This window comes from Amblyomma americanum, chromosome 4 (assembly GCF_052857255.1).
Source record: "Amblyomma americanum isolate KBUSLIRL-KWMA chromosome 4, ASM5285725v1, whole genome shotgun sequence".
NCBI classification, from domain to species: domain Eukaryota; kingdom Metazoa; phylum Arthropoda; class Arachnida; order Ixodida; family Ixodidae; genus Amblyomma; species Amblyomma americanum.
In genome coordinates, this window is record NC_135500.1 from 154,609,924 (window position 1) to 154,633,771 (window position 23,848).

A 23,848-nucleotide genomic window follows, 5' to 3' on the forward strand; every position below is an offset into this window, starting at 1 on the left:
CAGCACTCTGCTCAACTCAGCTCCTTTTTGAGCATGCCTTACAGGTTAAGCAAATATTTGTATAAAAAATTTTTGAACAGATGCACACTGTAATTTATCCAGCTGCCCTGCTAATTTTTCAGATACCTTGTGTTTGCTCAACCCTGCCACCTTTTGATCTGGTGCTTTCATCAACAGAGTGCAGCAGAAACTATGTTAAATTGGTTTCATACATATTTTGATGTATGATCTAAATACTGTACATATTTTAGCTAGATTTTTTTTTACATAACACAACCATACTCAGTCAATTCACCACAAGGTGGCTGAATATGGGCGTGTTGTGATGCATATTGTTTTTTGCTATAAGGTCTTACTGTGACAAAGCTGGTGCTATTTGGAGTTTATGCAGTGTGTGGTGTAATAAATTTCATAACACTGTGATGGTACTATGCCAGACTAATATATCATGCTGCGTTGATACTGACACTTCCTCGGGCAGCAAGATTTCATGTCAATGATAGCATGCAGTTTCAGCTCTCGATAAAAAAAAGACAGCTCTTCCAGCATAAATAGCTAAGCATGATGCAGTTCTCACAACACTGCTAGTACAGATGCAGTAGACTGTACACTAAGTTTCACTGTCGTACGGTTGCTTCAGCAAAGTACAGAAGTTAAAAAAGAACTAGAACACAAATCAAGGTTGGTGATACTGTAGCAGTGAAAATCACAGATTAAGTGGAAAATCAAACATCCACAGGCCAAGAAATATTCATCCATGACCATTCCGACCAAACATTAATGGCCATGCACAAGTGACCCAATACATAACACAATACAACGCCTGAAGATACACTGAAATAAATTTGTCACAAGTGGTGGCAAAGAAAACTCACTTCACTCTGTTTTCATGGCACAGTGCCCCAAACTGAAAATGAAGCCTGTGTCAACTATGTCCTCCTGAATTTGAAGGATGCTATGACCACAGCTTCCAATGAAATGGTAATACTGAAAAGTGTTAGGTGGCCTTTTTCGTTGTCACAAGGATATCCTATTATGAGAGAGTGATGCACCTCATCAAAAACAGTGAGAACACTACTACCTAAATCTTCAGCTAAGAAGTTTAATGCAGATTCCCTGAGACAGTGTCCTCCTTACTGACGAGCATGAAAGAAAACGCTTTCTTGTAAACGTTCCATTAGAAACCCAACGGACATCTCTTGATAGCCATGAAAATGCCTGTTAATGGTGAACACCGTGTTAGGCTACAAGTATACAAGTTGGACTCATTGGTATATGGTCACATTTCAAACAAGGCAAGATCAGGACAATAAAGGAGACAGCACTTCTCATGTCTGCCTTCCCCCCAACCCCTGCCTCTCCGGTCCTTTGCGCTATTTCATACATATGCGTAATGTGAAGTGCTATCATCATCAGCAGCAGCAATGACAATGTGAAATAAACATGTACCATTGACATGCATCTTGTCCACAGTTTTTACCTCTTTTAGTTTCACAGATACAGAACTATCTGAGACAACAGAAATTAGCAAAAGCTGATTGGTACAAAAATTCACAAAAATAGACACAGAAAATGATATATGCAGGATATATTTTTCTTATGATTTGTTATTCTGCATAGTCTCTGATCTATTTAAAAATCACCCCATGGACAACAACACTGCACTGGACGTTTCCACTAAAGAATACGGGTGTACTTGCTTAAATGAACATAAAAAGCAGCTGATCGTTAATTGAAAGGGTTTAGTAGCTCGTAATGTCAGTCAACAGTTCATGATTCGCTGACCTTGCCCAAGAACCTCCCACTAGGGACGTATTGTCAAGAAGTACTTTTTCAATGCTCTTGGCATGCTGCATTCAGAATCAACAAGCATCACATTGGTCAATCAGCAAGAAACCATGCATGTTACATCTTAAACACTGACAGGCACGCTGTAAGACAAAGCAAAAGCCATATGTCACTCTTCATTTTTCTGCAGGTTGTCCTTTTCAGTGACGTGGATGCGGCAGGACCGCAAAGTACACGACAGCGCATCAAGTACCTAATTTGCGTTTACAAAAACAGAAATGGAACAAAAGAAAATAAACGCACCCCAAATCGTTTGGTAGCTGGGGTGCTTCGAGTCTACGATTCAATGTTCCTAGCTCGTGGCAAGTCCGGATACCGTAGGCCAAGGCATACGCGTTCGCTGATGGCGCAACAGTATGAGGGCCAGTAGTGTGTTCTGTGCACGCAGAAATACAAACCGCCGTGGTGACCGCTAGCACGTCGAACGCTCAGCTCAAGGAGTGCCCTGAGCACGTCCCTGCCACGTGCAGTCTTCGCCATGGTCCCGCTAACCCTGACCGTGTGGGTTAATGTAAAGTTACGTGTGAGCCATATGAAACACTGGACACACGACGCTGCCAGCTGTGCGATGATTTTAGGTGCTCTCAAGAACTTAGAGCAGTAAAACTCTGCGGTTGACGGCTTCCGCCGAGTGGTCCGAGACGCTTGTGGAAACGCCAGCGGTCATGCCCACGGCCATTAGCACCCATCTCACAAAGAGCACATCTCAAGATATCTGTGCCGACAAATCAGCACCAGCTTCAGTCAACAAATAAAATGCGTTGTCAACTCGACGTTTGAACTCTGTGCAAATCACTACGTACATACAGTTGTGTCAAGAGATTGTACTACATACAACAGTGCGGGACGCCCGTGGGACGCAGATATTTCAATACTGCGCCCTTTAATAGGTTAAAACTGCGCTTAGCAGCAGTCTTTTTCTAATACATTTACAATTCCTCTGAAAAGCACACAAAAAATGTATAAAGCATTCGTGAACGGCAGACAAAACGGGACGAAGGGTTGCGACTCACGAGTGGGCATCGCCGACACACAGCAAGGACGTTTCGCTCACGTCACAAACTACGTACAGCGCGCAGTGAAAATCAAACCAAAGTGGCTGTCATGCCCACGTTAAGCAAAGGTTTAACCCACATGGCGTACCAATATAAATAACAGGCTTTACGTACCGAGACTGACGGTCTGGTGAGCTGCGATATCCCACAGTACGCGCGACGCGCCAACACAAAACAGGCGACTACGGCGACACTCGCTTAGGCCTAGTGACGAGATCGGCCGCCGGCCGCTCCCGCGCTGGCTTGGGTTGCGACCTAGACCCGTTCGCACCTCGTGATCTCTTTGCTACCTGCCCCGAAGTTAACACGTTGTATCCACGTTGTGCCAAAGGCGCAAACATCGTCCGCACATGTCATCTGCATTACCTCACACGCCACTCCGCTGGGTGCAGTGCTCAGCGTGTAAGCCCGCGCACCGCGCACACGCGCGCACACAGAGCACAGGCGACCCCCACCCCCCGAAGCTCCGCACGGCTTGCCAGACTTACGGAGGTCTATGCGTCCGCATGCTCGAACGCCTTGAAACCGCTACATGAGCTACTATAATAAACTTTATTTACTGGTAATTTTTTCCCCCGATGTTTTTGTCCTTTCTTTATCTTGGCCGGGAGGAATCTCACAACATACAACGTGCTAGCGTGCAAAGCGCTCGCTGCGTGCATTGAAGTCTTTGCGGGGGCATTGACTAGAAGCTGCATATCCAAATTATCCGACATGTATCTTAGTGTCAGAATAATGGCCCATTCCTGTGTTTTCCGCACTAGAAGATCTACCGCGGTGTGAGCTGTGGAGCATCCGACCCGCGGTGCTTGCATGCTCACGATGCAGTCGGGAAGGACATGGAAGTTGAACTTGGTTATATGTAACCAATAAAGGTGCGCGCTAATCTTCCAAGACAATTCAGCTGCACAAGGCCGACCACTGACGACGCCCGCTGGACCACAATTTTCACCTAGTGTTCACACACGTATAGTACTCGTGCTTAGTGTATATCCGCCGCGATGGAAATTTGGGAAGTTATAAGGGTGGAAGCCAAAACGACTTGCGTTGATATCGTTTCTGCTGACTCGCGCTTAATAACGGTCGTATCGAAGATTGGTTATCAGGAAATGAAAGGAGCATTAACTGTCTGACTTCTTAATTGGTGGACACCTCGACCGCGTAGTGCGGGAAGGGGGGGGGGGGGGGGCGAAAGAAGGAAGAGAGATGTGCCGTAGTGGACAGCTCCGGAATATAATTTCGACCACATATTCGCACAGCACAGGGCACCTTCATGCGTTTCGAAATGCAGCCGCCGCGACCGGGTTTGAACCCGGGTACTCCGGCTGAGTAAAGCTGTCTTATCAAGAACACATCCAAACGCTACATACGCGCAACTCGCATATGAGCGCAAGGAAGTATTGCAGTGCGCAGGGGGGTGTGCGGTGTATATTGCACGACTGTTCAACTAGCTGTGCACAGAATAAGTACACGCAGGTGCAGCTGCGTGCGTGTAGCTGTACTGTATTTAACCAAATCACCGTCCGCGCGACCTTTTGCACGTCAAGCATTATAGTGCCAAGTCATTCTCGACCTTCGCCCTCGCCGACGACCAGGAACTGAGGGCGCACCACAGTGCGACTAGTTGGCACGACAGTAAACCAAGGTTCTGCATTAAAGCAGTACATTGCTCCACGTAACACAGGTATTCAAGGAATAAGTGCACAAAGTCTTGTCTTGGCGTGTGCGTCTTACATGCCGGTAGGTCTGACAAGACTTGCGCACAGTGTGGGCATTCGTGCTAGCGGAAAGCTACGTTCACGAGATACAGTACCACAGACAATGTCCACATCTTAAGGCACGTGCGTACCCATGACCACACGCAAACCTACGAGAAACAGAAGAAAGTAATGAAGCGTCTCAGCCAAGCCCCTGGCTCAGGCAACAGACCCCAGTGCTGCTTTGCGGCAATGGTCGCCTGTAACCCATGAAACGGCGGCACTGCAGTCTACAGTGCTGAGCAAAGTGCGAAGCCACGGCATATACCTACGATCGCGTTTACACAAACTCCTAGTTCGACGCCGCCAGCTTATGCTCAATGCCGCCACGATTACCATTCCCCTTTTTGAGAACATGCAGCTAATAGCAATTAAGGCAGAACACGAACGCTGGGCGGCACCATTTTCTTTTTTCATGCCCAACGCTCAAAGCGGATACCCTGTCCTGGCCGACAGCCTCGTGACGCTACGGCTGGCCACACGTACCGAGCGTTCCGCAACAGACAACGCATCTTCCGCCGACATGTGTTGGCTGCAAATTAACAGTTAACCACATTCACCAGGTAACAAAAGCATTCACACACTCAAACCTTACCACGGTACTAGTCTCTGTAAGATATTTCGCACGCTCGTCACTCAGGGACCACACAGAGCTGCGACCGCCTCCGCCGCTTCAGCGTTCAACTGCGAACGATACGTGCGCACGCACCTCCCCCGCCGCCATGTTTGTCAAAGACGCCCGTTGACCATGCTTCCTTCAACCGTTGTTACCCCAACCGCTTCAGATTCAAACTTTCAAACCACGTGCTTAAGCTATACTCGGACTCGCAAGAGTTCACTGAAAACAAAACAAAATATGCGTAAAAGGTCCAACGGCATTTACTGATTGAGGAGGTAAATAGCGAAAAACATTTAGCTTGAGAAGCAAAGCTCTTAGGCATTTGCGCGCTATGACCGCGGGCGCTTGTTGACTAACGCGAGATGCCTTTGTAAACTACAGCCGAATCTTGCTGCAGTTTACACTTTCTCTAAGCAAAAACTGCACCTTTATATGACCTAGCTGCTACCTGATTGCAGTTACTATATATGTTGTGGCGAGGTTCCATATGCCAGTTTTTATGCGATATTTGCTAGGCGAAACGATCGCCAAGTTTGATAAAAACGCTGCATACGAGTGCCTTTGTAAGCTATACCAGGCCTTTCTGCGTGACAAGTGCAGACGCACGTTTCGCGCGATGCTAGGCGATCGAGAAAAGGTCTTCCTGCGTTCTTCATCAAAAATTTTCGTAATTAAATTTAGAATCCCCATTCTAGGCTAATCAATTTTTGTGGAAAGCACAAATTCTCTTCCACGCCCAGGGGCTGTTTTCGTGGATAGGGTGTAGTAGTAGTAGTTTTTCGAGAAGTATACTTGAAATTAGCTGGTTGATACGATTTCATTGTAATGACGAGTCGGCAAAAAAGTCACAGATCGCCTACCTGTTACGGCTATTTTCTCTCCCTATTTTTCTTTTTTTCTACGGTCAGTATCTGTCGTCTGTATGTTTTTCCGATGTCACGCCGCGTGCCATACGTAAGATGGTCGCGTTGGCAGCCCGAAAATCATTCGGTTGTTAGTGCGATCGTGTCTTCAATTTTCCACTGTCCTGTTTTTTCGCACCATTTCTTGTCCGTGACGCAATTTTTTTTTTTACCGTCAGAGTCGGTGTGTCACTCAGATGGAAGTAATTAATGAACGGATTCCGAAACTGACAAATTCTGACAAAATGGGCAACGCGCGCTTTGCAGAGACGCAAGATTACATTAACAGCGTATAACTGACCAAAATGGCAGCACCAGAGTACACCTCGATCACGCAAAAAAATAAAAATAAAAAAAATTGCGGAATTCATGCGAGGCAAGCACCCAATTTAGGCACAGCGAGAGGTACTCGGCGTAACTGGCGCACAAAACGCAGGGGATAGATAGTGTTCTTGTGTTTGCTGCCGCAGGGATCCAGCATATACAGGAACACTAGCAGGAGATGACATGCAGTACGTACTTGGCCGCACTTTCGTTGCTCCGTAATTATTAGACACCGATATATGCCATGTGCGGGTGCGTTTCCGTCAACGAACACAAAAACCAAGGTTTGTGAAATCGGGGAGATAACGGACAGTTTTAGCGTAGCCAGACAGCCGTACGATACGGCAACGCATTGCTGCTACCGTAGTGGTAGGCTTGCCTAGCCACATTTGCCGTACGTTGCCGTAATGGCCGCGTTTATCGTACGGCGGGGCTAAAACTCTCTATCAAAACTAAAGAAAACTTTCAAAACTCTCTATAAATATAAAAAAGCAGCAGTTAACGCCGGGCCACGGTCCGCGGCGTACTGCAAAAAGTAAACGAAATCAGGTTTTTAATGTTTGCCTTTATTAAAGAAGCCAGGTATCAATATTCTAGAGCTTATAACGATTTTATTAATTTTTTAGGTGACAAGAGAAGTTTTACCAACGGAATACTTTTTGGCGCGCCGGTCCTGAATGTGGGCGTTCGGTCGTTAGGGCTATATGCAGGGCGAAACCTCGCCTCGGCCAAATAATTTCAATTTCAACTAAGATCGTGCTGCAGTAGTCGTGTTAACTAGCTTCATTTTACAGTACTTAACAATAGTACACCCGCCATTTACTGTAAGTCGCTGTGAATGATTTTAATACGAATCTTTCGACCCAGCTGGCCTTGCGCGCGAAAGGGGTTCTTTCGTTTTCTCTAGGCCCCCCATTAAACTGATTCTCAGGCTCTTAAGACTACTTGAATTTTGACGTAACTGACTGTGCGATATATATATTGTGGGAACAGTGAGGCATGTACGGTGTTCGTGCATGCAGTGTGGCGGGTTTAACGTCCTAAAGCGACTCAGGCTATGAGGGGCGCCGTAGTGAAGGGCTCCGGAAATTCGACCACTTATGGTTCTTTAACGTGCACTGACATCGCACAGCACACGCGGGCCTCTAGAATTTCGCCTCATGCAATACCACGTATAATTTCCTAATCTAGAGTGAAGCAGTGACTCTTCGCGGTTGGACATGCGTGAAGTATGGAGTGACCGCGTGCCGTGCAGCACTCTTGTGATTTCCCGAAGAAATTCGAAGGCCGCATACACAGTTCTAGCTCTCAACGGCACGTGTGTATGCAATATGAAGGTGCATGACCGGTTGCGTGTCGACTGGAACAGGATAAGCAAGTCTTTTGTGACGCGTATACCTCCATGCACTGCGATATTACGCGCGGAATATGGCAGATAAAGGACGAGCTGCAATGGAATTTCTACAGGCAGCTCGCAAAATGGAGCCTGCGATATGGAGCACCTCAACTTAGGGAAGCCCTCCGAGATTGTTGCGATTTAAAACCTCTTGCACTCGTTGATTATTTGTAAACAGCTGGAATTATATTATACATTACAGCATGTGTTTCTCAATCTTTATTTTTTGATGTTTGATCTGGTGGTGCATTATTTCAAACAGTTTGGGTGAACATATATGCTGCGATATTTGTATTTTTTTCCTGAGTATAGCGAATTGCTTACTGATTCTTTTTTTAATTGTATGAAAAATAAATGAGTGCAGATAGTTCAGTGTGCAACTCGAGATGCTGGTTGTTTGGGTTTCAGTTATTTTATAAGCGCAACTCCTGCCTTAGCATATGTACGCTCACTCTAATTTACGAATAACAGCTTCTTGAGGCAGTTCGAACGTTCCTGTGGACAGATACTGCCATTCGCCCATTTGTTCGCTACGCGCGTAGAGTTGCTGAATACCACCTGGAAACTCCATGGCCATACGACTCTTGCGCCATCATCTTGCGCCGTGATGGCGCAAGTTCGGCGATGCGGCCACGTGCTTATATCGTTCGGCGAGTTTTCGTGCGTGAGAAGCACGAACACTGCCTCCATTTCCTCTTATTCTGGATGCGGCCCAGGTGGCGGTAGCGCGCTTTGCCGGAGGATAGCGCGTTGGTCAGAACAGCGCAAGAAAATTGCCATGCAACATCCTGCTGCGTTCTTGGGGGGGGGGGGGGGGGGGGGATTTGGTGACGGGGAAGTTGGAAGAAGGGAACGCGCAGCCTGGTAACTGCCTCCTTTCTTGTAGGGGTCACCGCAACTGGACTGCGCTGGGTAAGGGAGCGAAAAGAATAGAGGGGAATCCTGCGCTGCACCACTTCTGTGAATTCCAGGTACGGCGCCAGGATGTATTATGTGGTGGGCAGCCATAAAGAAAAAAAAAACAGGCTCCGTGACGCAGTCAGATTTCGGGGGCAGGCACGATGCCTTTTATGGCAAGCTCCTCGTATAAAAACACACACGCACAAAAAAAAAGATGAAACGCGCAAAATGTAGCAACGAGACCTCCACACGCTCTCTGCCAGCGAGGGCGCTCTAACATGGCAAACGGGAAACATCGTCCTCGTAAGGGTCCCAAGGAAGAATTCGGCGAAGTTTTGGCGTGGCCTGGCTGATTTTCGGGGTGGCAGCCCCCACTTTAGAGCTGCGTCTCAATTTGAAGCAGTCACATAGTTAACTAGGTCTTTACCAATCCATGGCGTGAACTGGTCAGCTGCATTCCCGTAGGCTGGACACCACAGTCAGTGCCGGTTTCTTTCTCCGTGCATACAACGACCTTGACCAGCTCAGGAAGCACGCGCGAAAGTTAAAATCCGAAACTAAGCGCGAGAAGTGCGCGCCAGCCTGCTCAGTCGGCGCGCGCATCGACTGCAGAGGTCAGCATGCTCGTTAGCGCTTCATACCTTCTCTCACCACGTGGTTGTGCAAAAAACCCGTGTTATCACGGCGCTAAAGTATTTTTTCCCGCGAATCTGGGCTTGCGACGAATACTGTGTACACGTGGCCGGAGGTACGTAATGCTTGTTTCAGGGATCGTGCAGCCATGTCGCGGCCTGTGCCGCAGGTTGCGATACGCTGCATGAAGGGATTTTTTTTTCGGTGTCCCTGTAGCAAGAATTAACGTGAACGCTTCTCCGCAGGACCAAAACGGTCGTTGGCGCAAATGAAAATGGCCGCCATATACGATGCAGGGTGCACTGTGCAAGGGCTCATCTGCGGGAGCGTATGGCTCAAAGAGCATGGCGGCACGGTATTTCCAAACGCCGATGAACACATATGACACACCCCTCAATCCTGCCCCCCCCTCCCCTTCCCCCCGCCGCGTAATAAAAAAAAAAACCGCAGCAGGCACTGAGAAACCAAATGTACACTACTAGCTTGCGCTGTTCCCCTCAACTCAAGCCACCCGCTTCGCTTCCTCTCGATGGACGATGCAGGCGCCTTCGCTCGTGGCAGCACGGATCTCACCACCTTGAACGGAGGCAGTGCCGTCGACCACACGCGCGACGGGTTCGTGCGGCATCAGAGTCAAGTGATACTGGGACGATTTGACGGGATTCAAGTACATCCAATAAGGTCGCACCACAGCGGCTTTGCTTGTTAGGCCTGCAGCATGCCTCGTTATGCATCCTCAGCGGCCGTAAGGAATGGCTTTGTGCCCTCAATCCTCCCAAGCTTTGGACTGCTAGATGTGCTAGACAGCCTTGCTAAACAGCTCAGAGGCAAAGCCGTTGGGCTGTAAATCATCAATGGATCCCAGCTTCTTTTTCGTGAATGCTGGAAAGAAGTGCTGACAAGCAGGTGCAGTTTGTATGTACAGAATGACAAAGATGAGACGAATGGCAAGCTCCCCCCCCTTCCACTGATGCCCTTTGTAAAAACGTGAATGTATTTCACTTCTGCTTTCACAAGAATTTTAAATCCTCAGTGTATTACATAAACTGCACAACCAAACATATTTCTCAAAAGCAATGTCAATTACACAGCAGTATTGTTTTTCTCCATTCAACTGCCAGCCTTTTTACCTTTAAGGAGTGTAGGGGCCAGTAACAATAAGTACTGTAAATTCAGACCTATCCCAAATTTTCATTGCCCAGGTGCAAACGTAATACGAGAAATAGAGCACCAAAAACTAATTAAACCATCTCCTGGCACCTGTGAGTTGTTTAGGATCATTATTCAGTGGATGGCTCAAGGCTGTGAGGGATTACAGGTGAGCTATTAATAAAGGCCAGCTATGGGCACCTCACACATAAAGTGTCAGAGTACACCATCTCTCCATCCTTCCTGGTGTTCCAATCCATTTGAATGCTCTGTATTTAAACAAGCACCACACACATTCTTACATGTAGCACTCTAATGTGCAACACAGCGAACTCCAAAACATTTCAAACTCCCCAATTTTGGAATGCATGATACAAGAGGCTGAGGTCTAAACTCAAAGTTCAGCATTCAGCAGCTCGCACAACTCAGCACCTTGAGGGGTATAATGGAAGGTATCAGTTGGAATTTTCTCATAAAAATATACAGCTGCACATGGCTTTTATAAAAGTACATCACTTGCTGAGGCAGGAGGTTCACTCGCGCTACCAAATTAATGCACCTGTGCCAAACAAGAACTTTTCCATATCGCTATGTACACAGCAAACTTCTATTTAGACGAAGTCGATTAAGACAAACTCTCGGATAAGATTAACAATGTGATAACATTTGGCTGGCTTCCCATGGTATGCAATGTAAAAAAAAATCCAAGACGAACTGTTTTGAGTGTTCTTAGGGTGAGATGAACTTTTGCGGCGACCACGAACCATGGCGACCCCGCGCAACTGTACTCACGAAGCGTTCGCGTGGCAAAGCCGAGAACAAAAACAAATAAAACGCTTCTACACGAGAAACTGTGCCACAACAAGATAGCTTCCGCACAGATTCACGCAAAACTGCGGAGAACTACCTTGCAGGGGCATGCCTTCTTGGGGGGGAGCTTTCTTGCCAGTGCGGTTAATACAGGGCACCTTTGTCTTGTCTGTGTATGGCGCAGAGACCTGGTATTGCCAGATTTTGGTAACGCGCGCATGTCACGTGCCACGCGTTGTATCCAGCGGTCTAAACTGTGCATAGGCCTGCCCGTTGACTTAGAGCTTCAACAGCCAGCAGTTGAATTTTCAACTGATGCGGCGCGGTGCACGCGTTATTGTGGCTCAGATATACCTACAGCCGGAGGGAAAGCAGACGTCAGAAAGAGGACACAAATAGAGAGCAATGAGAAGGTGAAAAAAAGAAAACTAGACTAATGCTCTATAGCTCACTTCATGCATAGTAGAATAAATGTTCTATTTCCAATTATCCTCTCACTCCAATGACATTTTATTCATTACTGTCATGTAAGATATATTTAGGCCCACCTAGCATGGCGACATATCTTTTAGGGGAACTTCTCTTAAGATGAACTTCTGATAAGACGAAAAAATTTTCATGGCCCTTTCAAGTTAGTCTCAAACATAGTCTACTGTACTGACATGAGAGAAGATGCAGGTTAGCCTCGTCTTTTAAGCATCTGCATATGTAGGTACTCTTTCTTTCAACACAAACTAGACAAAGGCCAAAAAAAGACTTGACTGGAAGCGCTTCAGCAACTTTCCAATAACATTAGAAAAAAAAAACAATGAAATTAGATGCCACAAAGCTCTTCAGCAGTGCAAAGCTAAAGCTAAACCCCACAAAATGGGGTGTCACTGAAGTGCGTGTTGTGACTGCAGTATGCACCAATGAATGACTGTAGTGCTGTACACGACAAACAGAGAAATGCGAAGTGTACAAAGTATCAAGATTTTTAGTGCCAAAGAGGTGGAGACAACCAGGACCACACAAAAAGAAAGTGCCAAACTCATTCTACCACTCTTGACGCTGAGATAAACACACAAGAACGCTGTTGCACGAAGTAGAAAATTGATCCACAAAGAAGTGAAAATTAGACAGACACTCAGAAGTCTATATTTGTATACAGAACAAGTTTCATTTAAAACATCATTACCAGATTTCTGTATCAGCAAAACACGACACAAAACGTCGCTCATTAAACAGATTCACTCAAGAATAAAAGTATCTTTCCTTTAGCTAAGTGCCGGCAGTATGCCTGAACTTGTAGTCAGCTGTTTAGGGCACTTAATATCTGTATGAAAAATAACCATCAAGGCTTCCAAACAAGACATTTATAATGAAACAGGCTAAAGTATGCAAGTAAATAAAGCAGAAAAACAGAAAGGGTAGCCACAAAATCTTTTCCACATTGATCACCACACAACATTCTAAAATTCTACAGCAGTTTGGCGTCAATGGCTTAATAAAAGAGGAAACAGTGAACCGTCTTGCAATAAAAAAATTGTGGCAAGCACAGCAGCTGCAGAGGGAGAGAAGGCCACTGCTGGAGCTTTGCATGGCCACTCCACGGTGGGTCACATTCTTCACAGCGGGTTGTTTTGGCAGTTGTTAAAGTTATGTCACTTTTCACAGGCCTCCTGTGTTGATGGGGAACACCTGAATGGGTCAAGTACTCAGCCAGATGCCTTACTTACCGGCAAGCACCATATTGATAATGCGCAAGCATATTGCTGGTGCTGGTAAAATGAGGACCACATTCTGCATGCTGAAGACCAGTGGTGAACGTTGACATTGCTCTCTATTGTCTGCACTGTCACAGGAAATGTCAAGAAAAAGTAGAAGAAACAACTCTGTGGGCTTATGCATGGCACTGAACAATCGGTTTGAGGCTAAGGGGTGTGCAAATATAAAACATTTCAAATACAAATTGAATGCGATTAGTTGACCTCAGGTTTCGGCAACCTGTAGGTGTTGCCAAAATCACTCTGCTGCTGTGGCTAGGCAGTTGATGGCAACTTGCTTTGAACTTTACGGTGAGCAGGTGCTGACGAAATACATTCTTTGCAGCTGGTGGATATTTTCTTTCTTAACAGTGCTTCAATATCACGCAAAAATGTGCAGATATTCACACATTATGTAGAAGTGTATGCAGTGTAGGATCGCAGCATGCCTGATCTTTCTGTGCGACCCACTTACCTAACCACTCTTCTGGTCAATCTTTGCTGAAAGCTAACATTCCCTGATAAAATAGCAGCTACAAGCTCATGTGCACAGTTCTGAAAGTGCGAAATTTTTTTAAGCAGAGAATTATGAACAGATAGAAGAGGACAGCTATGTTCCTTATTAGAAGAACCACTGACAACATCTGGACATCCAAGTAACGTCAGTGGCACTGAGAAGATACGGGCAGTTAACAGAGCTGACCACTAATGTGCGAGCTATGCATTTTAGCAAAAATCTATGAAGTGGTGGATCATGCTTTTTTTTTTTGCTGCTTGATGCTTTAACAGTTAGCATCTTACTGGTATTTTAAATGCATCAAGGTGCTTGAGGAGTGAAGGCGTGGAGACGCAGTACTGACGGAACCTTATCAAGCAGCTTGTCAGGGACATTTGAGATTGGCTTAATGATTGGCATGTTGGTATGCGAGGTTTAACGTCCTGAAGTGACACATGCGCTGTCAGAGACACCATAGGAGGGCCCCAGAATAATTTAGAACACCTGGGGTTCTTTGACATGTGCTGACATCGCAAAGTACATAGGCATTATTCCTTCATCGAAATGTGGCTGCCATGGCTAGGATTCGATGCTGCAACCCGGGGGTCAGCAGCTAAATGCTGAAGCCACTGTACCACTGAGGTGGGTCATCAGATTAACGAAAGAGGGCCCATAGCATATTATGAGTGTGAAGAAAGTCTAGATAGAAGGCAGCACTTCATTACGAGAATTCTGATAGCAACAATTAAACAGTGCGCCAGTTTCAGCAGCTGACAAACAAAAGGAGCCGAACAGACACTCTGTTCTACTGCACGATGTGCAGTGAGCATCTTCGTCTCCAACCTCAAGAATGCTCCTACTTTTCTACATATTACTGAGCAAATACATAAATGGAAGAAAACGGAAGTAGATCACTAATGAAGCGTTCTAACAGAAGAATGGTTTTTCTTTGTGCCATAAAAATTGCATGAAAATTTTTGAGCGAAACAATCGACAAGACGGCAAAAATTTCTGACCTTGATGGGTTAAGCAGTACAGAAGTTTTGTCTGAAAAATTACACTTCCATGCACCATGCAATAGAAATAAGCATAACTCCCAAATGACCCCTCAGTCAATGTGCTTGCCTGTGAAGAAGCAAGAGCCATTATATTAATGAAGTTGAAAGGTATTCGCTTTAAGGGAATTTCAGGGTAAGAACTTTGCTTAAGGTTCCAGTTGGTGATAGCTACCATTGATAACATTTTCTTTCTCACTAAAATGAACATCTGAAACCTTCACTTGTTAATCGTACATGCTATTAAATTACATATCGCAGCCACACATGCATGTGCCCAATGAATGTATGTGGGGCCAGAGAGAATGAGCCTCTTTGCCTTTTTACCTGCCAATTTGGTGATTCTGCCAGTTTAGATGAAAAAATCTGGATCATGTGACGCTTCAAGGTGTGACAAGCTTTTGACTCACAAGTGGGGCCATCTACAACTGCCTAGCACTGTTCTTGCATATCCCTCCCTAGAGTTCTTGTGATTAAGCATTTTGCATTTTTTAGTTGCTACATTTACTGCATCTTTCATCTTTTTGTAGTGAAAGCTACATTGGCCACGAACTTGCGATTTCGCTGTCGCGGTGCTTCGAGGAAACAAAGAGACAGACCTTGCGGCGTTGCCTAGTAATCGCAGCAGCTGGGCGGACGCCGCGCGCTCGCAGCACCATCTGGCATGACATCACACCGCGCGCCTCGGTGCGGAGCCGCCCTTACCCTTACCTGCAATTACGCGCTTAACCACTAACCAACATATTCGGTGGCGGCATCTATGGGAGTTACTGAAACCCTCGCACACTCACTGAATAATAAAAAAAAAACCTGTGACGCGGCTGGGAATCGAACCACGGCCTTCGGCGTTTGAGGCGGAGACACTACCACCCCGCCACGACGGCTCAAGGTTTCATCATGAATAAAGGCGCATCTAGTGAATGCACAGGTTTCATATATTAACTCTTCCGATACAGAAGTCGCCGCACTTTTGCTACGTATATCCTGGCCTAACACAGCTAGGCCATCAGCAATTTTTCTTTTTTTTTAACTGAAAGCATTTCGTGCCATACATGTCCATGTTTTTTTTGTAGTTGAACGGAGTTTTTACTAACAGTGCTTAATGGTACCACATTTTCGATGGACCATCGCGCAGGTCCAGGATTCATGATCACTGGGTGTGTTCTTTGGTTACAAACACAGCAGTAGAGGCAGTTCCTTTTTAGTTATTTTTCTTAACTTTCTGCAAACTTCTTGAACTCTATTTCACATTTTGACAGGATGAGAAAACACTCTGAGTACTGTGGTTCTTATGTTCAGAAAATTGTCCGCAAGCAAACAAAACAGCTTATTTGCATGCAACCAAAGATAAGTCCCAAAGTATGAGTTAGAAGCATGCTTTTAAAGAAAAGGCTGGGCAAGTTGCTTTTAGGCATGCATAGACGTAATTTTCAGCACTAAAAAGACAGAACAAAATGAAGTACAGTTCTGTACTAGTTCTTCCTTTTTGTACTTTTGTTTTATTAGCAAAAATTGCCTCACTACATTTTTTCTGGGAAGTGGCGCTGGATGAATCATCCCCACATACTTTTCATGTTTGACTAAAAAGTAGAAACTACCCGGCACGAACTAAGTGTCCTCTTTCTTATTGCTGTCATGCTACTTATTGCACGTCTGAACACCATAACACCACGGAACCACAACTGGAAGTTTTTGTGTAGCCCTGAACACTTTTGTTCGATGCTGTCATTGAGACATTTTCAAGCAGAGCCGCAGTATCACTGGAATTATTGTCTTACACACAGTGAAATACTGCAGTACAAGTTGCATGTTAATGAAATGTTTTGAAATCACTATCACCATTCACAGTGTAGTTAGTAGACATGGAGAAGAGTTTGTTCTTCTTTAACTGGACAGCTTGCTTGGCTTGCTGTGGTCTGTGATAAGATGTAGGGGATCACATTTCCAGAGTGGGGCTCCAAATTGCACAGTATGCATTGCATCATTACTGCACACTTTTCCTATCATTTGCCAAGCATAACTCCAGTGTTGACTGCTAAAATGGACAGCATATATCAAAACTTTAGTCATACAAAAAGAGAACAAAACAAAAACAAAAGTGTAGATCAAGATTTAACACAGTGCAAGGAGGCTTGGATTAAGGTGAACTGTACTGTGCGAGAACATCAACACAAAGAACGGGGGGGATGCAGTGCTGCTGATGCGAGACTAAAATATTTACTAAGCGATAACCAATGCATACAGAAGTTGGTGCTCCAGGCATGTGAAGTGAAATGCATCAGAAAAAAAAGAGTAAACAAATATGGTCAATTAATACGCGTATGGATATCATTCAGCAGACCTTCTGGCAGGAGGTCCGCACTGCACGTTTTCTACTAATCTCGTCATGTTTCTGTTTCAGCACTACACAATTTCTATGCATTCACACCAAAGTTCCAACTTTCAGTACCCCTTTAAAAGCGTTGCTAAAGGCTAAATAAACTTCGGTTGTGTGTGTGTATGTGTGTATATGCACACACACACACACATAGACAAAGAACAAAAATATTACAACACGAAAGCATGCATAACAAGATTTAGATGTCAGCCAGGTTAAGAGCAAAAGAAAAACAAAATGTTAAAACACTCATACACAGTAGGTACGTGTTCTGTGCCAAGTCACAGCAGTTATATTATAATAGCACTTTTGGCTTTCCTCTGTCAAGTCACCTAGCTAGCATAGCACAAAAGTACAAAAAGTACTTATTGCCGTTTGCAAAAAGCAATGAGCAGAGACTGCCGAAAAATTTTGGCAGTAGAGCACCACACAAGCACCAACGTGGAAGGCGACAATTTAAGAAAAAAGAGGAAACAGCAAGTAAGAGAAAATCCATGTAGTGGCTCCTTTTTACCGAGCTCTTAGTAAGCTTTGCTGGCAAGGCTTTGGCTGTGCCTTTCAAGGAGACTCTGAAGTACTTCAAACTATTTCGTTGTTTCTTCCACATGTGGTGTGAAACTCTCGCATGATACTAGAAACATAGCGGTAAAGAAGCAATGGAAGAATACCAGTATCAGTAATTTTTCAGTACTCTGTACAAAACTGTTTCAAATGCTGCATCATTTAAAAGATAACACTGCCACATTACAAACTGCAACCTATTTTTCTCTGCTTTGCAAACGTTGCACAGCCTAGCTGCTAGGTGAAAACAAAAGCAAAAGCAGGATTATATAAACAAAAGGGGAAGCGATTACAACAAATTCCTTATCTGTCAAGAGGTGAAGGCAGCCCAAATGTAACACAGCCTTGTCAGTATAACTCACAGCTGAGTGTGCAAGACAGCTGCGGCACACCCATTATTCACTGCACCAAGGGTGTTGACTAGTTAAATGCGCGTTGCTTCCAAACTCGCACTTTGTCCCATGTCCACATGCCTGACCATGTTCTTCAAAGAGTAGTTCATCATGAGAAGCAATCATTTGACTACATTTATAAGATGCTAGTGCAGCTCTGCCCACTGTATATGTGCAGCGAAATGAAAATTCAAGTTTTCAGCTAAAAATATAAAAATGCTCACCACTGACATGAGATGATTAATAAAACAAATTCACAACAATACATGCACACATATCTGACTGCTAACAACACAGGGACAGGTAAATGATAACACAAGCTTAACTCATGCAACGGCTTAAACATCACATCAGTTCTCAGCTAGTTATTCTGTATCACATCACGTCAACACAGGTGCATGTGACGAACTGTTTCTTCTTGGGTATTTGGTGGTTTCGTTATAACCAGCACTCTGCCGTAACAGTACCTCTCTCTCATGGAAAGTGCTTTGCATCATACCGGGGTAAGGCAGAGTTTCACCGAGTGTGCTGAGCGCAAGGCAGGTTCTCCACAAAGTGTGCGCTGAGGGTGGCTGCCACAGTCTGCACTGTCCAGGTGCACGTAGGCTTTGGTTTCGAGTGACGAGAATGATAATCATAAAGCCCTTCCTGCAGAGCTCACAGCTCTTCTGCCAGCCAGGTCTATCGCTTCAGTGCCTGCGCCCATGACCGAGTTTCTGGATGCCACTGCAGAGATGCCGCGCACTGGAAAAACAGACGACACATAGGACATCAAGGACAGCAACCTTCATGGCCACTAGGTGCCACTCTGCATATCCACAAGTTGTAGCACAGCACACACAAGGTAGAGAAGCTATTTTCTTTTCACTGAGCAACACGCTAGTTTTTACGAAAAATCATGTAAGCAACGAAAGTTGCCATTTTCTCTCTCTCCAAAAATGACTATAAATAAACGAAAAGAATGAAAATTTTAAAGACTGAATGCTGCCACACAAGTGAGCAGTAGCACCTGGTTCGGGCAAGCTAACCAGTGAGGGAAATGCAAACAACATATTGCCACATTGCTGACATTCTGCCGGCGTCACCTGGTGGCCGAACCAGTCTTCCAGCGCGTGGCCGAATGTCTTGTTTCTCTCGAATGTGCATGGCTGTTCGGCAAGCCTCGCCCGAGTTTTACGGTTGTGCTTCCGGCGTCCTCTACGTTTGTCGGTGACATTTGGTGGAGCCGTGCTGGGTACCATCCCATGTACGCTGACACCGTCGAAATCCTTGACGCTTCTCCGCGACGCTACACCTGTTTACAAAGCCAACCGTCGCCTGCGAGGCCTGCAACCCGAGTTTGAGCCACTGAAAAGGTCTGTGTGAGCTATGACTACCACCACTGGCAGCCAGACAGGTCAGTACTCCAGCAGTGCCCAGCCGTTCGTCCTTCTCGCACCTCGATCGCCACCGTCCTTTCAAGGAGACCGGTTCGAGGATGTTGAAGATTGGTTGGCCAGTTTTGACCGTGTAGCTGCGTTCAACCAATGGGACGATGAGCGGAAGCTGATGAATGTTTATTTTGCACTGCAAGACTAGGCAAAAACATGGTTCGAGAACCACGAGGCATCCTTTTCTAACTGGGCAGCTTTTTGCCGTGAGCTGCTCGCCACATTCAGCTCGAACGAGTGAAAGGAAAATGCTGAAATTGCCCTTTGCTCCAGGTCACAGCAGTCCGACGAGAGCGTGGCCATGTTTATTGAGGACATGACCCGCCCCTTCAATCGGGCCGACCCAGCCATGACCGAAGCTACAAAGGTGCGGCGCCTTATGCGTGGGGTAAAGGAGCAGCTGTTTGCTCGCCTCATGCGCGACCCTCCGAGAACCGTCGCCGCCTTCGCCAAGGAAGCTACGAGCATGGAACGTTCATTGCAGGAAAAAGGTGCCCAATATGGCCGTCAGGCAAATGTAGCAGCCGCTCACTACTGCACGTCCTTGCCAGGCCCCGGGGATGAGGCGCTGTGAGAGCTTTTGCGGAGCATTGTTCGCGAAGAACTGCGACACCTCCACTTGGATTCTCCGTCGGCAAGCATACCTTCTACAGGTGATGTCCTCCGTAACGAAATTCGGTGAGTGGTGCAGCCACCACCAGCACCACTATCGGAGCCGCACGTGATGTCCTACAGCGATGCCCTGCGCCGACCTGCCCCCGCGCTGCGAGCGTTTTGCCCCGTTGCCGAACCACGACCACCCCATCGCTAGCTGCGTCCCGTCGAGCATCCAACAATCGCCCGCTTTGCTACCACTGCGGGGATCCCGGCCATATTCTGCGGAATTGCCCGTACCGGCGGATGGGTTTGAGAGGATTCCCACCGGACGCACCTCGACCGCGCTATGGTGAAAGCCCGCAGGACATAGAGGAGTACCTGGCCACTCAGGCGCTGCCCCCGACCTCGCAGCGGCGCCACTCACGATCGCCGTCCCCGAGGCGCTTTGCTTCGCCCAGTCGGCCCTCATCCTCTGGTCAGCTCAGAGGCACGTCTCCTCGCCGGGGAAACTGAAGACAGCGTCCTACGGGGGTAGGGCCGCCCCCACTGCACAGAGTCAACAGCCTCCACCCAACGACTGGACGCGACAGCTCGAGCGGCGACGACCCAATCCGACGTGCTGTGAACGACTAGTTGCTGCTGAAATTTGAGTAACCGCCAACAGTCATGAAGTGACCGCACTCGTCGATACCGGCGCTGATTTTTCTGTGACGAGCAGGCAGCTCGCCACAACCCTCCGTACGGTTCTGACGCCTTGGTGTAGACCCGTGATTCACACCACCGGTGGCCATGTAGTGACGCTGATCAGCGTCTGTACCAGTCGCATCCAGATCCGCGGTCTTGCTTTCACTGGCTCCTTTGCCGTATTACGTGACTGTTCGAAAGATCTCATTCTGGGCATGAATTTCCTTTAAGAGTATGGTGCGGTCATTGACCTTCAGGAGCTTATGGTATCTTTTTCTGTCCAGCGAGCCGTTCACACCAACACCGAGCCCAGCAGAGTAATGTTGCGCATATGTGACGGCCACATAACAATCCCTCCGCGAGCCAGCAAGTTCGTCACAGTCGAGTGTAATGACAGCACCGGCACTCTTGGCATCGCTGAAGCGAACGTGTCGCTGCTACTCGCTCGGCAAGTTTGTGTCGCTCGAGGCCTAGTAGAACTTGCCAACGGTTGCACGGACATCTTAGTCACCAACTTTACCTGTGAACCGTAGCATTTAACGAAGACAGCGGTCATCACTTATTTTGACGAGCTTGGAGAGTGTTCCAGGCAGTGCTCTTTGTCCATCACGTCAGACATCGACGATGCAACGACTACCGCCATTCCGACCGACGTAAGCCTGCACCTCTTTGCCAGTCAGAAACACTGCTTGGAAAACCTCATCTCTTCCTTCCGCGACTATTTTGCATCAACTTCCAAGGTGCGACAGGCGCCACTTACCAAGCACCGAATTATCGTTGCTGACGACCAAAGACCACTACGCCAGCGCCCTTATCGCGTGTCTTCAAAAGAATGTGACGCCATCCGCCATCAAGTTACACAAATGCTCCAGGACGACGTCATACAACCGTCCACGAGCCCCTGGGCATCGCCTGTTGTACTCGTCACGAAGAAAGATGGCACCGTCAGGTTCTGCGTGGATTACAGATGCCTCAATAATGTCACAAAAAAGGATGTGTATCCTCTGCCACGCATTGATGACTACCTAGACCCCCTGCGCCATGCCACCTACTTTTCGTCCCTTGACCTCCGCAGTGGGTATTGGCAAATAGAGGTCGATGAACGCGACCGAGAGAGACCGCCTTTATTACTCCTGATGGTTTGTATGAGTTTAAGGTGCTCCCTTTTGGCTTGTGCTCGGCCCCTGCCATATTCCAACGAATGATGGACACCGTGCTGTCTGGCCTGAAGTGGCAGTCGTGCCTCGTATATCTCGACAATGTCGTGACCTTCTCTGACATGTTCGATGAACACCTGAAACGTTTGCGTGCTGTTTTCGAGGCCATACATTCCGCTGGTCTCGCTCTCAAGCCAGAAAAATGCCACTTTGCATTTCATGAGTTAAAGTTTCTTGGTCACATTGTCAGCGCTCAAGGTGTTAGTCCAGACCCCAAAAAGATGGCCGCCGTAGCTGCCTTCCCCAAGCCAACAGACAAACGGAGCCAGCGTTGTTTCTTGGGCCTCTGCGCGTACTATCACCGGTTTGTTCACAATTTCTTCAAGCTAGCAGAGCCTCTGACCCGCCTGACGAAAGACGCTGAACCCTTCTTCTGGGGCGAGGACCAGGAAAGAGCCTTCACGGAACTCAAGTCCCGTCTCCAATGTGCGCCTGTGCTTGGCCACTTCGACGAAGAGGCCGGCACGGAACTGCGCACTGATGCCAGTAACGTTGGTCTGGGTGCGATCCTTGTTCAGCGGCAGGATGGTCTAGAACGCGTGATTGCTTACGCCAGTCGCACTTTATCCCGTTTCGAAGTCAATTATTCCACCACGGAAAAGGAATGTCTGGCTGTGCTGTGGGAAGTTACGAAATTTCGACCGTACTTGTATGGCCGCCCGTTTCAGGTCGTGAGCGACCATCATTCACTGTGTTGGCTGGCGGACCTGAAAGATCCCTCAGGGCGGCTTGCTCGATGGAGCCTTCGGTTACAAGAATTTGATGTCACCATCGTGCACAAGTCCGGGCAGAAACACAGTGATGCTGACTGTCTCTCCCGCGCTCCTATCCCCTGCCCCATGGACGAGTCCGACGACGATTCCACTTTTCTCGGTGCTGTCACCACATCCACCCTTGCCCGCCAACAGAGGGACGACGCCGAACTGCTGCCCCTCATCGAGTACCTCGAAGGAACCGCTCCATCACCAACTCGAATCTTCAAGCGCGGGCTGTCATCGTTTTGCTTGCATGATGGTGTCCTCTACAAAAAGAACTACAGCCCAACGGACACTGTCTATCTACTTGTAGTGCCTACAATGCTTCGTGACGAAGTTCAGCGTGCATGCCACGACGACCTTCCCTCGGGCCACCTCGGGTTTTCCCGCACGTTAGCGCGCATACGCCACAAGTACTACTGGCCCAGGCTTGCTGCGGTTGTCCACCACTACGTGCGAACCTGTCGTGAGTGTCAGCGCCGGAAGACGCCGCCGACTAAACCAGCCGGGCTCCTGCAGCCTATCGATCCCCCGCGCCTCCCATTTCAACAGGTCGGCATGGACTTACTCGGCCCATTTCCGGCGTCTTCCATGGGTAACCGGTATATTGCTGTTGCCACTGACTATCTTAGCTGCTACTGTGAGACCAAGGTCCTTCCCCGTGGCACCGCCGCCGAAGTTGCACCTTTTTTCATTCACAACACTGTGCTTCGTCACGGAGCCCCAGAAGTTGTATTAACTGACAGGGGAACCGCGTTTACGTCGGCACTTACGAGTGAGGCACTTCGACTCAGTGGCACCAGCCATCGCAAGACTACAGCTTACCATCCGCAAACAAACGGACTGACTGAGCGGCTTAACAAGACATTTGCCGATATGCTTTCTATGTATGTCGACAATGACCATGCGAAATGGGACCGGATACTGCCTTACATCACGTTCGCGTACAACACTGCGCTCCATGAAACGACGCGCTTCACTCCGTTCCATTTGGTGCACGGTCGCAATGCCTTGACCATGCTGGATGCCATGCTTCTTCCGGAACCTACTCCCTCTTCTATCGTGGACGCTGAACAATTTGTTCATGACGCCGAAGCCGCTCGCCAAGTTGCTCGACAGCGAATCCGGTGCCAACAACAACGCGAC

At 47.3% G+C, this 23,848-nt stretch overlaps 2 protein-coding genes across 37 annotated transcripts in view; both read right to left on the minus strand.

The window, feature by feature from the left end:
* Positions 1 to 6,786, minus strand: part of LOC144128544 (uncharacterized) — an 80,154-nt gene extending 73,368 nt beyond the window's left edge. For 7 of the 36 annotated variants that reach the window (XM_077662018.1, XM_077662016.1, XM_077662014.1 and 4 more), the window contains exon 1: positions 3,018 to 3,360. The gene's annotated coding sequence lies outside the window, so the exon portion shown is untranslated. Of the gene's footprint in view, positions 1 to 3,017; positions 3,364 to 5,255; positions 5,402 to 6,701 lie in introns of those variants that run through there. The other 29 variants (XM_077662013.1, XM_077662010.1, XM_077662002.1 and 26 more) reach the window with 22 other exon arrangements.
* A 9,363-nt stretch (positions 6,787 to 16,149) lies between these two features.
* Positions 16,150 to 23,848, minus strand: part of LOC144128546 (serine/threonine-protein kinase DCLK1) — a 51,939-nt gene continuing 44,240 nt past the window's right edge. The window contains exon 17 of the mRNA XM_077662037.1: positions 16,150 to 18,763. The gene's annotated coding sequence lies outside the window, so the exon portion shown is untranslated. The remainder of the gene's footprint in view (positions 18,764 to 23,848) is intronic.